General features: G+C 37.7%; 1 long non-coding RNA gene across 1 annotated transcript; it reads right to left on the minus strand.

Annotated features, from left to right (window-relative positions):
* Positions 1 to 753: 753 nt before the first annotated feature.
* LOC124220721 (uncharacterized) lies at positions 754 to 2,385 on the minus strand. Its single transcript, XR_006883656.2, has 3 exons — positions 2,027 to 2,385; positions 1,581 to 1,782; positions 754 to 1,501 (listed from the first exon to the last, which is right to left on the minus strand). It is a non-coding gene; the product is annotated as an uncharacterized lncRNA (long non-coding RNA).
* Between the last annotated feature and the right edge of the window lie 14,483 nt (positions 2,386 to 16,868).

Consider the following 16,868-nt stretch of genomic DNA (forward strand, 5'->3'; position numbering starts at 1 on the left):
ACGATAACGAATTTCGCCGCGTGTAACGACAATCTCATAACGACGGTGCGATTCCGTAACTACGAATAGCGACACTTCGACGTTACAGAATGGGATAACGAATCGTCGTTATGGATACCGACAGGAAGTGACGTATTGTGACAAATCCTTAGTAAGTAACTAGAATTTTATCGAAACTCGCCTTAAAATAGTTGAAATTCGTGCCGCGGTGGCGCGCATGAAGGTTTAAATCGAGGCGCGCACAATCACTCAGTCACAGTCAGTGCAAATCCATCGTATAGTGAACATTGTAAATATAAATATCATCATTGTTATTATATCTTAACGATCTTAACACCGTTTAATACTTTTAATAAATTTTAATACGAGTAAAAAAATTTATTTGCACTCATACTCTTAAAAGGAGCCCTTTGACCACGTGTCGTGAATCCCCATGCAGCGTTTACTGCTTCTACGTTTTCCTCACTATTCTCTTTGCATGGACCACCATTGGGTTCTTCACGTAGAACCAATATTCTGAAGAGTAAAATTATATAACTACTCCCATTTTTTACTAAAGATCATAACTGTAGCTGTAATATTTTCAATACTTCAAGAAGTCTTTGAGTTTGTTAATTTCATGGAGGCAAAGCTATTTAAAAACAATACCATTTGAAAAAAAATTGAGGTCTAGTTTAGAATAAAGATTTTTCGCGTTTTTATTTTTTGTTCAGGTTAAAAAAGGTGAATATTTTTTATAAAATAAAGTTATACTTTAAAAACACAATTGAATATTTCTTTATGTACAATCAATTGTAAACATTATAGTTGAAGGAATGTAAACTCGAAAAATTGGTGATTTTGAAAAATTAACGACGGAGCCAGGAATCGAACCTGGCGTATAGAGATGCTTGACCGCAGCCTTACTCCTATGAGCCTATGAGATTTTGATGAAATAATATCTGTGCATTGAAGATATTAAAGAAATGAAATGACATGGAATTTTGAAAAAGGTACGCCAAGGCAGTACGTCGGAGCGTAACACCGCCCTGACTCTGTTGTCGTTAATTTCTCTCATCACCTTTGAACATTATACTTGTTGGCAATTTAACCATAAACATCATTCCATATTCTGTATTCTATTCATCCGCATCACGGAAGTTGGGAAATCTTTCTCTCATAATTTGTTGTTGAATTCGTTGAGCCATCGGATCAACATCATTCTCTACGGGATGAGCTATCGGTGCTAGTTGTTCGTCATCTTCATTGTTTAATCGTAGTTGCACTCTCATGTTGTGCAGTACTGCACACGCATTAACAATTTTCGCTGCGAACGCTGGTTCGTACATCAAGACTCGCTGGTATGACAAGCATCTCCATACAGATTTAAAAACTCCAAAAAACCGCTCGACGACGCTTCTAGCCTTACATAGTTGTTGTGTATATTGATGTTGTCGCGTATCTTCAGGAAAATTGGCCAGAGGTGTTAACAGCCAAGGCTCCAACGGATATCGAGCATCACCTGATGGAAAATATATTGATTTAGAAAAAAGTAGACTAAATATAATATGCATATTATGTATATAAAACTCAAACTGAACCTATGCTGCTTTGCTGAGGTGTTGACCAAGATTCATCACAGCTTCTTGAGGCAGGCGAAAAAGGCTGAGAAACTCTTCTCGTGGTAGCTGAAAAGGATTCTGAGCATCTCTCAGTCGCCTTCTTTCCACACGACGTTCGAGTCGACGTAATCTTTCCTCAAGAACGAATACATCCCAAGCAAGGTATTCGATAGCCATGATCCTTTGAGATTGAAGATAATCAAAGAAACAGCGTAAATAATAGACTTAATAGTAGAAATGAATTATTAATGAAATTAATGAATAATTATATTTGTGGAAGCAACTTTGTGGGTTCTTCGGAGCAACACTACAATTTATAGGTTATGTTATTCTTTTTTAAAAAATAATGAAATCTATTCTACAGTTTTTTCTGAAGTCAATCTGCATTGATAATTCCTAATTACTGCAAAATTCAACTTACTTACTTGTTATTTCAAACGTCGTAATTATTTTTCACTTTCGGAGCACTTTTCGAAGCACTTTCTCGGAGTCGAGAAAAATATGGGAAACGCACACCACTCCTCTAGCTCGTGTGCAAAGTGTCGTTATAATGGTCGTTATAGCGTACCGAGGGGGTCTCTGAGCCTCGCTATCCGCTCGCACCGTAACGACATCATAACGACACTTTTCGTTACTAATAACGACAAAACTCGCTAAGAATAGTGTACAGAATCGCATTTGTCGTTATAATAGCGACGCGGTCGGTAGCATAACGAAACTTGTCGTTATGAGTCCATAACGACAGCATAACGAGTTACAGAATCGCGCTACAGACGAGAAACACTTCGCTATCAAAACCTGGGTGAGACAGTTTGGCGCTTTGCCGGACAACTGCCCTTTTTTCAAAAATCTAGACCTAATAATGACAGTACGGCGCTATGGCGGTCAACTGCTGACGATGTTCTCCGCGGTTCTTCTATTTATACTCGTCTCGATTTCCTGAACCGCTACATCTTCGTCGTCTCCTCCTTATCCATGACCTTTCCGGAGGATCTTCGAGTCAGTGTTGTCAACGAGGCGTCGGTCACCGTCTGTTGTTGTTGTGATTTTTTTGTATGTGTGGGCATTGCTGATGTCGATGGTGACCTCAATCAGCTGTCCGTTACAATATATATGTCGGAGAAGAATAAAGAGGATGCATCATCAAGTGAATTCGAAACTTGAACTTTGAATGAGTCCGCCGTATCAAGCGTTAAGCGTTATTCAACATGGTTTGAATATAGAACAAACAAATGGTTTGTTTATAACAACGCTTGGATGAAATCGAAAGTCACGGAAAAGCAAGCGAATTGACCGGACGTGTTGGGATCATCGCGCTTTTTACAATGAGCAATCCACGAAATGGAAATCCTACATCCTCTCCGCCTTTCCGAGGCTTCACCCCGACATATATATATATATATATATTAGCGTGTCCCAAAAAAACCGACTATTTTTTTTTTTCAAAGAACATTGAAAAATCGTCAGAGTATCTCTAGAAAATGACCCTGTGAAAATATAAGCTCTTAATATTAATATTTAGAGGTGGCGATTTGTAATTTTCTATTTCCCATTTAAATAACATGGGAAAATTTTTTTTTGAACTTTGGAATTTTGTGATGGGATAACGAGCTACTTCATAAGTATGACAAAATCAGGTCTTATAGGAAATCTGATGCTCTACAAAAAAGGTCTGATTGACATTTTGCGTAAATCCAGCCGTTTCAAAAATATCGAGCCTCAAACTTCGGACTGTTTAAAATTATGCTTTTTTTTTCGTAAATACAACAAAAATTAATTTATATGTATTATAAACCCAGAATTATCAACTGAAGAATAAATATATGCATATATTTGACGGAATGCAGATCCGAAATTATTAATAATTTGACAAATGATAATTTTTATTGATTTTTAGCGAAAAATATTTACTTATATTTTCACAGGGTCATTTTCTAGAGATACTCTGACGATTTTTCAATATTCTTTGAAAAAAAAAAAATAGTCGGTTTTTTTGGGACACTCTAATATATATATATACTTCTCGCAAAAATTAAGGGAACAACAAAATTTTCGAAATTTTTTGGTGATTTTCAACAGGCTGTATTTCAGTGAAAAATGGTCGTACAAGAAATAAAAAAACAAAGCTTTTGAAGCTTGAAGACTCTAGTTTTTGAATTTTTTGGTTAAAAATTTTTCAAAGAACTATTAGCCATGCAATCCTTGGATAAAGCACGAAGAAAAAATTTTCAAAATTTTTTACATTTTTTTTTTCGCTCTACGGGCATGGAAAAATTTTTCCGAGCTAAACCAATGCATACGTCGCATAGCCTGTTTATTCAGCTTTAAGATGCTTTTTTTTAAACCTCGATACGACCATTTGTCTTCGAGATATCGAATTTTGAATGCCAAAGGATCCTTTTTCACTCAACTGCCGATATCTCTAGAACTACTGGTCGCACAGCGAGCCGAAGGGCAGTTCCTTTTTTTGCAGAAAATTTCTTACGAAAATCTGTCAAGGTTGATGTCAAAAAAAAAATTTTTCCACCTGTAGCGTTAACGTGAAAAAAGAGCAAAAAAATGCCATTTTGCCTTTTTTTGGATAATCGACTGTATCTTCGTCAATATTGGGGGGAAAGCTTAGGTTAGAAGAAAATTTTACAGCCTAATGTACCCCAAAGGTCCCCCTAAATCGGTAGATCGATCGGTTCAGCGGTTTTCCTGGACCGATTAATTGAAATTTTGAAAAAATTAAGGGAACAAGGTTTTTGTTTCTTAAGGAATTTTTGGATAATCGACTGTATCTTCGTCAACATTGGGGGGAAAGCTTAGGTTAGAAGAAAATTTCACAGCCCAATGTACCCCAAAGGTCTTCCTTAATCGGTAGATCGATCGGTTCAGCGGTTTTCCTGGACCGATTGATTGAAATTTTGAAAAAATCAAGGGAACAAGGTTTTTGTTTCTTAAGGGACCTTGTTCTCTCAATTTTTTCAAAATTTCAATCAATCGGTCCAGGAAAACCGCTGAACCGATCGATCTACCGATTTAGGGGGACCTTTGGGGTACATTAGACTGTAAAATTTTCTTCTAACCTAAGCTTTCCCCCCAATATTGACGAAGATACAGTCTATTATCCAAAAAAAGGCAAAATGGCATTTTTTTGCTCTTTTTTCACGTTAACGCTACAGGTGGAAAAAATTTTTTTTTGACATCAACCTTGACAGATTTTCGTAAGAAATTTTCTGCAAAAAAAGAAACTGCCCTTCGGCTCGCTGTGCGACCAGTAGTTCTAGAGATATCGGCAGTTGAGTGAAAAAGGATCCTTTGGCATTCAAAATTCGATATCTCGAAGACAAATGGTCGTATCGAGGTTTAAAAAAAAGCATCTTGAAGCTGAATAAACAGGCTATGCGACGTATGCATTGGTTTAGCTCGGAAAAATTTTTCCATGCCCGTAGAGCGAAAAAAAAAATTTCAAAAATTTTGAAAATTTTTTCTTCGTGCTTTATCCAAGGATTGCATGGCTAATAGTTCTTTGAAAAATTTTTAACCAAAAAATTCAAAAACTAGAGTCTTCAAGCTTCAAAAGCTTTGTTTTTTTATTTCTTATACGACCATTTTTCACTGAAATACAGCCTGTTGAAAATCACCTAAAAATTTCGAAAATTTTGTTGTTCCCTTAATTTTTGCGAGAAGTGTATAATAATAATAATAAAACCAAAACTCGATGAACGTTATTTTTCGAGACTTAGGAGCCCCCTTAAGATGTGCCTTGCACCAAATATTTGTAATGTAGCACGCCCTTAAATTTTTTTTGTTAATTTAGCTTTGCACGGTGGCAAACTTTTTGCATCGACGTTTTTATTCTAATTTTAAACGGATCATTGATATCTGCACATTCGTACGTTCTCGAAAATATTTGGAATTTTACTTTGTTGACTGACAATGAGTGTAACCTTTTCAAGCCGTACAGTTGACAAGTCAAGTGTTCCATTTTTTTAAAGACGTTACTCCTGTTATTTTTGTTGGAAAATGGACAGGTGCGCAGAAGGATGAGTTCGCAGTCTTCTGATGATGACAAAATTACTTTATTAGGAACAACGCGTGTTACAGACATCTTACAACAGTCATTGCACACATAGAGACTCAAGAAAACTCCCAACAGCAGAGACTAGACATCTAGTTACAAATATAATCTGTTTATCAGTCTACTAGGTAGCGTCAGTAGCCGATTACTTAACTGTATTTGAACAATTTTTGCTTATTGGGCCGATACCGGCGAAGGCGTTGTGAAAATCAATACTTTGCTGAATCAATTGCAGAGATCAATTGTCCTCTTCTGTTTTGCTGTTTTCATACGACAATTTGATGTTGCATAAATAACACCTTCTGAGAAAGCTTATACGAATCCGTTACGGACACCATTTTCTTTACTCCGCGTGTGCTTGTACCACTTAACAATGTAGTATAAAAATCGGTTGAGGTCTTCGGTATTTCCGGACATTTTCCGTCGAAAGGATGCTGAGTTTTGCTCTCATTGTCAGCTGAAAGTTTTTGTGGTTCAATTCCTAAAAATTTCTATCGCAAAATCAATGCTGCTGTTTAAAGTATACGAAAATTTTGTCACATTTCCAACTCAACGTCTTCATTATTAAGCCCGTTTTTTGTTGAATAATTTAAGAAAACATGTAAAAATGGCCGCCAGGGACTCCTTAATTCGTTTCAGAAAAATAACGTCCAAATCTTCTGTGAGAAGAGGGAAGTAATCACGCATTGCTGTCAAGTCCTCTGCAGAATTGATGTTGGTGATGTAGGATTACGAGTCCGAGTATAATGGAAGTGTGAGTATTAAATCTTCTTCTAATTTTCTGAATCAGTGATTTTGCCGGAATACGAACACATTTCTGTCAAAAATTTATTAGTCAAGTGATAGCCAATAGACTTATCATCAACGTTGGTACGCTTGCAAATATGCGCCGTCTAAGTATGATAGTGTATAGCGCAGGTAGCAAGAACCTCTATCAGGGACGGTTCCAAGCCCGGCTGGAAAAGGAGGAGGAGCCTTCCTGCAGCCTAAAAGGAGCAATACTGCCCGGCCCGGTCAAGTAAGTAGGAGATGCGAGAACACAACCAGCCATATGAAGCAGGAAAGGAGTTTTGCTTGCAGCTCCGACGAGGTTCGCCTCTAGCAGGTCTGGTCTTCCAGGTTGGGGGTAGGGTGCAAGGCTAACAACTGGGCCTTGTAAAAACCAATTATTACGAAACCAGAAGGACGAGATAAAAGTCGATTGATTTACCGGTACAGACATGGCATGTCAAAAGAAACTACTGACGAAAAACTAAAAAAAGAATTGTATCTGGGATCATGGAACATTCTTTCCTTATACTGTGACGCTGATTTTTAATGTACCTCGACCACCCGGAGAAGTGACAGAGAACTCACCCCGTACACAATACTTTGGCGACGCGCGATGTAAGCTGGAAAAAATTTGATCTTACAAAAGATAACGGGAGATTCTGTGGGCGCCTGGCGTGGTCAACACGCCTCGAAATCGAAGTACCGCGAAGAGGGAAGGGGTATTTTTGGAAAGAGAAAGAGACACTCGATAAAGACACGTTGGTTAGTAAAAATGAAGTAAAAGCATATATTCTGTAATAGCGGTGTTACAAAAAAAAGAAAAAAAAATCGTCGGTCTTCGTGATGTCGAAATATCAAAAAACCATATAATGTAAAATCAAGAACAACCAACTATCAAAGAAACCTTAATCCTGCCTGCGCTAGTTGTACTGTTAATAATAAACAAAAGAGCAAAAACTACAAACAAAAGATTACTCGACGCGCTAATCGCGATCGTGCTCGACTAATCTACAGCGCTAATCGCATCACTAATTACTATTCGAAAATACTAATTTCTCAACTTTAATTTAATGAGGCGGTATGACTATCTCACCCGATCGCCAGAACTAGAGTGATTTCAAAAGTCGACGACTAGCCGCGATGCAGGGATCTTTGTTGGCTCCCGCTCCGCAGCCTCGACATCCTTCCTTTGAAATTTTCGCTATTCCGCTACTCCGCACTTTTCCCAAATTCGTTGCTGACTTCCTGCTTAATGCCGTTGATACTCGAAAAACAAAAAGAAACAAAAAGCCTGAAATATCTTATTCGCTACTCGTCACAGTGTCCCCTCTCGGAATCTGGATGCGTGACTCCAGTTCTGGCGCTTTTTTACAAATATTTTGTTTTCGATACCGAAAACCCCATATTTTTGGTAACGCCCAGAGTTAAACAAACCGTTGGTAACAGGCATCAAGAATGCCACGTTACAGCACATAACTGGAGCATTGAGACTGCTACTCAACAACTCGGCAAATACCGGCCTGATGTAGTGGCACTTCAAGAGATCCGTTGGACTAGCGAAGAAGGGGTCGACGCTGCCATGAAAGGCAACAAATTTCTTGCACAGGCTTTATGGTACGAAGAACGATCAAATATTTGGTTATGAATTTCAAGGTACTATCTTCAAGAATCTCAGTTTTGCAACTATGAGGTCGATTCTTCAATTATTCCTTCATCTGCGTATATGCTCCCACAGAAGTAGCAGATGAGGACGAGAAAGACATTTTCAGTGAAGAGCTCGAAAGGGCTTATGATGAGTGCTCTTCTAATGACATAAAGATCGATCTCGGGGATCTAAACGTACAATTGAGGAAGGAGAGCGTGTACAGGCCGATAGTAGAAAGACACAATCTTCATGACCAAACAAATAAAAATTGGAGCCGCCTGGTAAATTTCGCAGCGGTTAGAAATATGGTTGTATGTAGAACCATGTTTGACCACAAAACAATCCGCAAAGGTACATGGACATTCGCCGGCATAGTGACCTGCAACCAGATCGACCACGTTCTGATAGACGTCCATCATGCTTCAGAAGTTCTGGACGTCATGGCGTATCGAGGTGCCAACGTCGACTCGGACCTCTTCTTAGTGCAGGCTAAAGTTAGGACAAGGCTTTCCAAGCCCGTCAATGTCTCCAAACTTACAAGTTAAACGAGCAAAGTGTTTCAAACTTTGAAATATCGAATTAAATTTGAACTCTGGCAAATCTAGCTATCTTGTTATATTTAAGTTGACATGCCGAGAGTTTGCTATACAATGTCACCAGTAACACTGTCTAAAGCTACAATTTTATCGTCAGAAAGTTCGAAGGAGAAAAGCATATTCATTGCCGAAGTGGATATTTTTACAACGCTTAATGCGCTGGGGCTGTTGTACAATTCAACACACCAGAGTCGTACTCAAAGTTGAGTGCTGCGATGGAAAAGAATCCAACTACCGAATTTTAACTAAAGCAATTTTTTTAATCATCCCAATTATGATATGAATTGAAGTAACGCAACAGAACTAAAAAAGCTTAGATTACAGTTTATTTGCATACACTATATGTTTTGACTGAAAAATGTTATGCACTACGTAATATTACACTATAGCGCATAACAGCCGTGCTTCCTCGGAAGCGTAATGAAGATTTGTTTTTAATTTTCTAGATAAGGTACCTTGATCTTCAAAAGACTGCTGTACCAGGTATTTATATACTGAACATGATTCAGACCTGCAGCTTATTCGCTTGCTGGTTCGAACAAAGCCTGGAAATTCGAAAGGCACAAAATGAATCCAGCAAGGGCTCCAAGAAAGCACTGAGTTGAAAATTTACAAAAATGTATAAAGCGAATACTGCAAGACAGCTTTGAGAGAGTCCAGAATGTGTGCGGCAATAGCTCAAAAATGGTGTGATGTGGGAAGACTACAACCCTGAAGGTGATACTCTGCACATATGGAAATGCGACGAAGATGATATGCAGTGAGTGTACAGATCTTCGTAATCATTCTGAATGATAGGTATACATAGCGGAACATACTGAATAACTTGCACATGATTTTCTGAATCTCATTTTCTCAAGTTACAACTCATACGAGATATTGAAAAGCAATTTTCGAAATAATCGTTTCTTATTTTACAGGACTTCTAACGTTGATGGTTGATTGATGCGTTGGGTACACGCTTGATTTTAAAAGGGTTATCAGCTTGACAGTACACGAAGCAACGCATGTAGCATTGTTTACTATAATTATTCGACTGATCATTAAAAAGGTTCATTTTTGTATTTAAACCAGCTCAGCACCTTCTAGATCGGTTTAAAAAAAATCATAAAAAATCGGTTAAAAATTTCATCATTCTAGTTCAACTAGAAAGGGTGCCTGTGAGTATAAATTCATTTTGAGTTCCGAATTTGGGCAGGAATCGCTAATAATCACTGACGATGAAAAATCTGTGAAAAATGAACTATTACATCAGCTATTTGAACAGTATTTTCATTGAATGGAGAAATGAGGAAAATATCATAGCTTTGTACGTTGACACTCCTGAAACAATCAAAACTTTGGTAGAAAAATTCTTTGAACATTGAAGATAAAAAAAAGACGAGTCATTTATAATTTAATTACAAATCTAGCAGTCATGATTCCCAATCTGTACTCATTATTCATTACTTGAAGTTGACGATCCATCATCGCCGCCGAGTGTTCATGTTTATCTCCAATATTCGAAGAATTTTACTAATTTTTTTTTTTTGGAGCCGATCTAGAGATCTTTCCCAGATAAACTTTCGAAGGACTATTCTAATGATATATGATATTTTTGTTGAACTGTCTTTGAAAACATTTTTTGCAAATTTTTGTAACTAACAGTAAGTGGAATCAAAAAATTTACAATTAATTATTCTGTATACTTCGATACTAATATAAATGTGTACTTCTGTTCTATTTCAAAATATTGATAGATCTATTTGGTAATCTATTCTTTTTAAAGATCATTGCTACCTTATTATGTCGAATAATGTCATATCTCTTTGTAAGCAAATATTACTATGTGTTCACAACAACCTTGTGAAGTCAACTAGTCGGTCGCGCGCCTTACAACTCACGCACCGCAACAAGCGTTTCACGCTTTCTAGTCGCGCGACACAGAAGAAAGTATTGCGTCACACGCGCCGCTCACGCCACCCACGCAGCCGAGCGCGTCGCGCAATCAACCAACGTGGTTTCCCGCTGCTGAAGACCAACCGAGGCTGCGATAAGAGACCACCGATCTCACCAATCGGCAGGACACTTCGGTCTCGTCGAAACTGACCAAACGAACGAACTACATTGCTACGCTACGCTACGCTTCGCCACGCTACGCCACGCAACGCCACGCTACGATACGATCACAGCGCAGCACGCAGACTTGACAACTGCATGACGGACTCTGTTCAACTGGCAACAGCCAGCGCAACCAGAGGGACAAGTTCACACAACCCACCAGCTCCGTGAGTGCTTCACCGTGTGGACCTCCCATCAAGGCCTCTGACTAGGCCACCAGCGATCCTGCTTTCACTGTGGGACGTCAGAAGAGCGAGAGTAACGTCTCCAAGTTACTACCGCAGCATCCCGGCAGCGGTCTCTCCGTTTGCAGGGTCTCAACCCACCTACGTATCAACGGCCACTCAGACGACACCGTTTGACAGCGAGTGGGAGTCTCCACAACGAGCGACCGAACCGGAGAATCGCCGCCCTCCAACACCGCCTACCTCTCCGGAAAGCCGATATACGCCGCCACCAAGGACCGCACCAATTCATCGCTGCACTTCATTGCTGCAGCCTCCACCGCGGTGCAACAGGACTAGGACTACTCCTTCATTCGCGTGGCAACCAATGAATTAAATGCCTTGTATATATGTATTAAAGACTGTAAATAAATAAGGTGTATATACAACAATAAATCAAATAACTCATCTTTGAAACCACAGCGATCTACTCCTTCCACGCGGCTCGGTCGAATAGCTAACAACAAATAGCGAACACTATGAATGATCAACAAGTTTGTTACTGACTTATTCATTTGAATTGATCATGCTGTTACATGCGTCGATTAGATGTGAAATAATTTTAGTGGAAATTTGGGACCCTGAAGGCACCATAAATGATTTTGTCTATATGTACGCTCCTGGCCGAGGAAGTTCCTACGTTGACCATAAGGGGACCTTGCGGTCTAGCGGGTGAGAATTTCACTGCTTTAAAAAAATTTTTTTTTTTAATGAAAGAAATGAACAATGTTATTTAAATTTTCTAGGTACGTTTTATTATTTATAAATTTGATGAAATTGGAAATTAAAAAAAAATTTTTTCAAAATTTTGTTGCTGAACTTTTCTATTACTGACACGATACCAAGAAGAGAAGAAGAACCACGTTTCGCCCATGACCCGTCACCAGATATCCACAATTCATTTGCCGGATTTCCTCGTTCTTCGTTGAGCTGCATTTCTTCTTCTACCGCCTTTTTAAATACAATCTTTGTAACAGCCTCTGCTGCAATTTTTATATTATTTATAATACTGTAATAAGTACTATTACAAAGACCCCGTCCTAGATCCATGAATCCGCAAAAGTTATTTATGCCTTGTTGTTCATATTTTAATACTAAAACTATAATTTTATTCTTTATCACGCGTGATATTTGTACACAGTGCTAAATTTGTAGCGTTCTTATTATCACGAAGTTGGTCGCGTTAACCAAGGGCAAACAACAAGCGCCGCGTGCTGTGACTGTATCTTTTGTATAATAAAGTAAGTCGCGTCTGTATGTGTTTTCCCCGCTCACTTCACTATCTATCCCCGAAATTTCAAAATTCTAATCGTTAGAAGAGTTAAGTTTTGCCTTCTCTGCGAAGTAAGTACGAGAAGGAGCTCTCAAGAGTATCGATCAGCCGCTTAGCGTTATCGACAATAATTGGCAAATCGTTCTTCGCGCTCCGTGTGATCCACGTTCCCACTTTTTTCAATAAACTTTTAATAAAGCTATAATTATCCAGCGAGTGTTTTTTCGCTCCTGAAACCTGCTCAATTCTACAATTACCACAAGTGTGTACGTTTTCTCAGAACCGGCGAATTAATAAATTTTAAGTATGATTCCGCGCTTATCGAAGAGCGCGTGCGATCACTTGTCCTCCAACTGCAAGCATTATCATTGCAAACACAAGTCAGCGGTTGATTTCAACCGCCTTATCAATAAAAAGAGAAGATGGAATTAAAGTTTCTTTACACTTACACTTTACTAAAAGCTTGAATTCTAATCGACGTTGACATTTTCACTACACTCACGTCACCATTACATTTTTCACATTTTAATAACTGTTGCAACGTAAAAAAAACCGCTGGGAATTGAATAATACAATAACTCATACTAGGTTCGACATTTAATTCTTATTCATCACTATTTTTTAGTTTATTTGCAGAGGTACTAATATATTCTGTTGCATTTTCACTTGTATATTTATTACCTTTGAACGATCTTTTTTTGCTTTGAAGCTTGGTCTTCTACTAGTACCGCTACCTTGCTTACGATCCATTTTTTTTAAATATATTTTTATAACAATTATAATTTTACTCGATGTTATTCCGTCTGTAGACCGAGTTATACTAACCGATTTAACTCTCAAAACTAAAATATTTTCACTACAACTCAGGTAGACAACTCAGGTAGCAGCTGCTTTTCTACGAACAATAGAACTATTCACTGAACGGACCGACCCTTCTACTTACTTTGGCGCCGACCTTCAATGGGCTGTAAAACTTGAAATACTGTGAATATCATTACCAAATTTTCACAGTATATTCTTAAGATATTATACTTTCAAAATATTGAAAAAAAAATCGATTTTTTGAAAATTCTAGACCGCAAGGGCCCCATAAGTCAACTCTGCCGTCAACTATAAAGATGACGGCCACGGTGGTTCACCGCAGTCGGTAAAAACTTATGTTTTTTAACGTTACCTAACTCGGTCGTTTATATTGGGTTCGCGGACGCAGAGCGAATTTCTGTTCTTGTATCCTACGTAAGATGAAATGTTAACACTGGCGGGGAATTCAGGGACGAAAGAAATCTAGTTCAGGGTCCTAAAATTTAGGTAATTTGTGGAATTTATTCCAGAAATAAAAGACTGAACACAACTATTCAAATTTGTAGTTGTAGTGTATTGCATTGCCCCCCCCCCGCGCTTCCCCACGGCGAAACCCCGAGCGTTAAGGGCGTTGCCTAGCTAGAAAGCGCGGGCTACTCCGCTTCCCGCGTTAACCGTGGCGAGGAGAGAGTAAGAAACAAGTGAGAAGGAGCAACCGAGCTGTCGCCGGAGTGGGTCGGGTAACGCGCTAGCGTCCACCACCCCTCACGGGCATTCGGATTCAAATACTTTTAAACAGCCCAGTGTGCCGCGCTCGGCACGACGCAGCACCTGATGAATAATAGAAAAAAAATAGACTCCTTTCAGATTCCACTTGAAAAATTTACTAGTAATACAGAATTTAATAAGGAACCCAAAACTATTTTTTTTATAATTCAAAAACTTGTCATTAATGAGGTAAAAATCGTCGAACATTTGAATTGTTTATAAAAATTGGGATTTTCAAAAATGTTCAACATTACATTTTTTTTATGAAAGCTTATTCGTTCACCTTCCGAAAAACAAACATAATTCGGACGAACACGAAAATGCGTATCGATTCTTTTTACCTTTATTTCATGTGAAAAGAAGTATGAATAGATTGAAAAAATACGAAGTCATTTTTTGATTGACGTGACGTAGAATTCCCCGTACGTATGATGATATACATTCTTAATATTTCAACAAAAATTATATTCACCGGCATCCGTATTTCTACGCAATGCGATTACGTGACTGGTATTAGTCTAATAGCCGGTATTCATAGTCAGGTTAGATTTGCAGGACTGTCTTGAGTCAGCTCAAAGCATAGCTTGATCGGCTGAGAGCTGTTCCTAATACAGTCTCGAAAATAATACGTAACTATTTACGAATACCGGCCAGATGTCGTCACAGGTCGTTTCAAATTGAAAATTGCAACGAATAGCTGTTAGCAAATTCATGATATAACAATGAAAATATCATCAGTCTCCTAGGTCTCACCACGTGGAGATTGCTATCAAACAGAGACCCACCTAACCCGTCCCTACCTCCCAACCATGATCGGGTTTGCACCAAACAAATACATAATGATAAAAAAATAATATAAAATGATAAAAGTGAAATCAAACTCGTTTAAACTTAATGAACATAATCACGAAATCTGTATGAAAAGGATCTCATAGAAATTAAATTGAAACAGTATAAGTGAAACATGACAGTAATCTTGATCGAGAAAATCGAGCATTGTATACATTATATGGCTAATTAAATTCTATAGAAAGCGCAAACTATGGAAAGTAGTACGTCATTGTTGCAAAAATTAATTATTAGTTATCATCTATTTAAAGTAAAATGTACGCTTCCTTCTTTGTAGAGCATTTAATTTTCTACAAAAATCTGTCTGCAAATTTTTTTTACGATGCTTCGTTAGCTAGTTATAAAAACTAGAAGAAGCAAACAACATTTATCCTATGTTATTCTTATGGAAAATCGAAAAGTGCTATGCGCCACCCCTTAATATTAATATTAAAATCTTAAATTTCAACTAGTGTCTTTGTATACCTGAATGAAACTTTTGAACCTGTTTGGAAAAGAGAAAAAAAAATTTTTTTTTTTCTGAATCACCCTATACACGCAGTTCGGTCAGATTGCAGAAAGTATTCCTGGAGTGAATAATCAGATATATAATTATAACGATATGACTAGCAAATTTTTGGCATAGTAATACATATAACTAACTAAACATAAATCACAGAAGTATTACACTTAAGCTATATACAAAGCTATTGTATTTATCTACATATGTACGTATATTTATATTACAGTTTTGTGTCGTCTGTCAGTCGTGAGTTTACTGTTTCTTACGCGCGGCTTTCTGGGCTTCGATGATTTGAGGGGGGGTTCGCGGATTGAGAGTTGTCGGGCGCGTCTAGAATCTACGATCTCGGGTAACAAACAAAAGTAAAATAAATCTGCTAATTTATTTTTTCGGTCCAGAATTTATCGTCACGTTTTATTTTATCAAAATTCAATCCCTTTGGCGTCCAAACTATAAAATAGCACCACTTCCTATTCGTAATGTGTAGAAGACGTTGGACCTGATACATGTAATTATGAGAAATCTCTAACTTGGCTTTTCCACCGATTATTTTCGTCTCAAATATTTATTCTGTATTCCAAAAATCTATCGAACGAGCGTAGCGAGTGAGCAAAATTTTTTAATGTTCAAGCGAAATCCCACAAAAAGTACTGATATCCCCAAAAAGCACCTCTGGTGCAAAAACCTTTCGCCAAGTATATTAATGTGACAGCTACCCACAAAACAGCCACCAACAAAACTGTCATCAAATCAGATACGACTGCCAAGTATAATTTATTTAGAAACTACTGATGATTTTGATATACTATAACTTATGATGACAAAAAAAAAAAATTGAAATCAAAATTGAAAATGCAAAAAAACAATAAATTTTATTGAAAAAAAAAAATTGGAGGTAGTGGTACTTGGCGGGCCTTTTTAAAATAAGCACAAGAAAATACAAGTCGAGCTAAATCAATGTTGTAACGGCAATATAAACATGGGCCCACCAAGTACCACGTACTCCAATTTTTTTTTTTTTAATGACAATTTTTTTTTTTTTTTGCATTTTCGATTTTGATTTCGTTTTTTTTTTTGTCATCATTAGTTATAGTATATCAAAATCATCATTCGTTTCTAAATAAATTATACTTGGCAGTAGTGTCTGATTTGATGACAGTTTTGTGGGGTGGCTGTTTTGTAGGTAATGTGTGCATGTATGATTACCCCAGAATTACGTCAAGTTTATTTCTAGAAACAAAACGCGCGTATTTTAGTGGCCTAATACGTACGCGCCGTATTTACTTTGTATGGAAAATTCTACCAGATACATCGTAATTTTACACCTCTAGATACAGAGTTCGATTCCTGGCTCCGTCGTTAATTTTTCGAAATCACCAGTTTTTCAGATTTATATCTCCCAACATTGAATTTTCTCGTAACTAATGATATTGCACATCCGCATATCATTTATTTGACCGCTTTGACCGTCTTGCGTGTGCTTCCCATCGGAAGCGTAAGATTCCAACATGTAAACATTCATCTTCATACATTCTTACATCGGGTGCTCAAGAGACGAAAACTTTCTATTTATTGTAATTTTACCTTGGATACTTAGGTAGTCACAATAAGTGATGAGAATATTCCTTTGATCGACAAAGTGTAAACACTCGTGCAAATTGCCGAATAGTGA

This window comes from Neodiprion pinetum, chromosome 1, assembly GCF_021155775.2.
Source record: "Neodiprion pinetum isolate iyNeoPine1 chromosome 1, iyNeoPine1.2, whole genome shotgun sequence".
NCBI classification, from domain to species: Eukaryota; Metazoa; Arthropoda; class Insecta; order Hymenoptera; family Diprionidae; genus Neodiprion; species Neodiprion pinetum.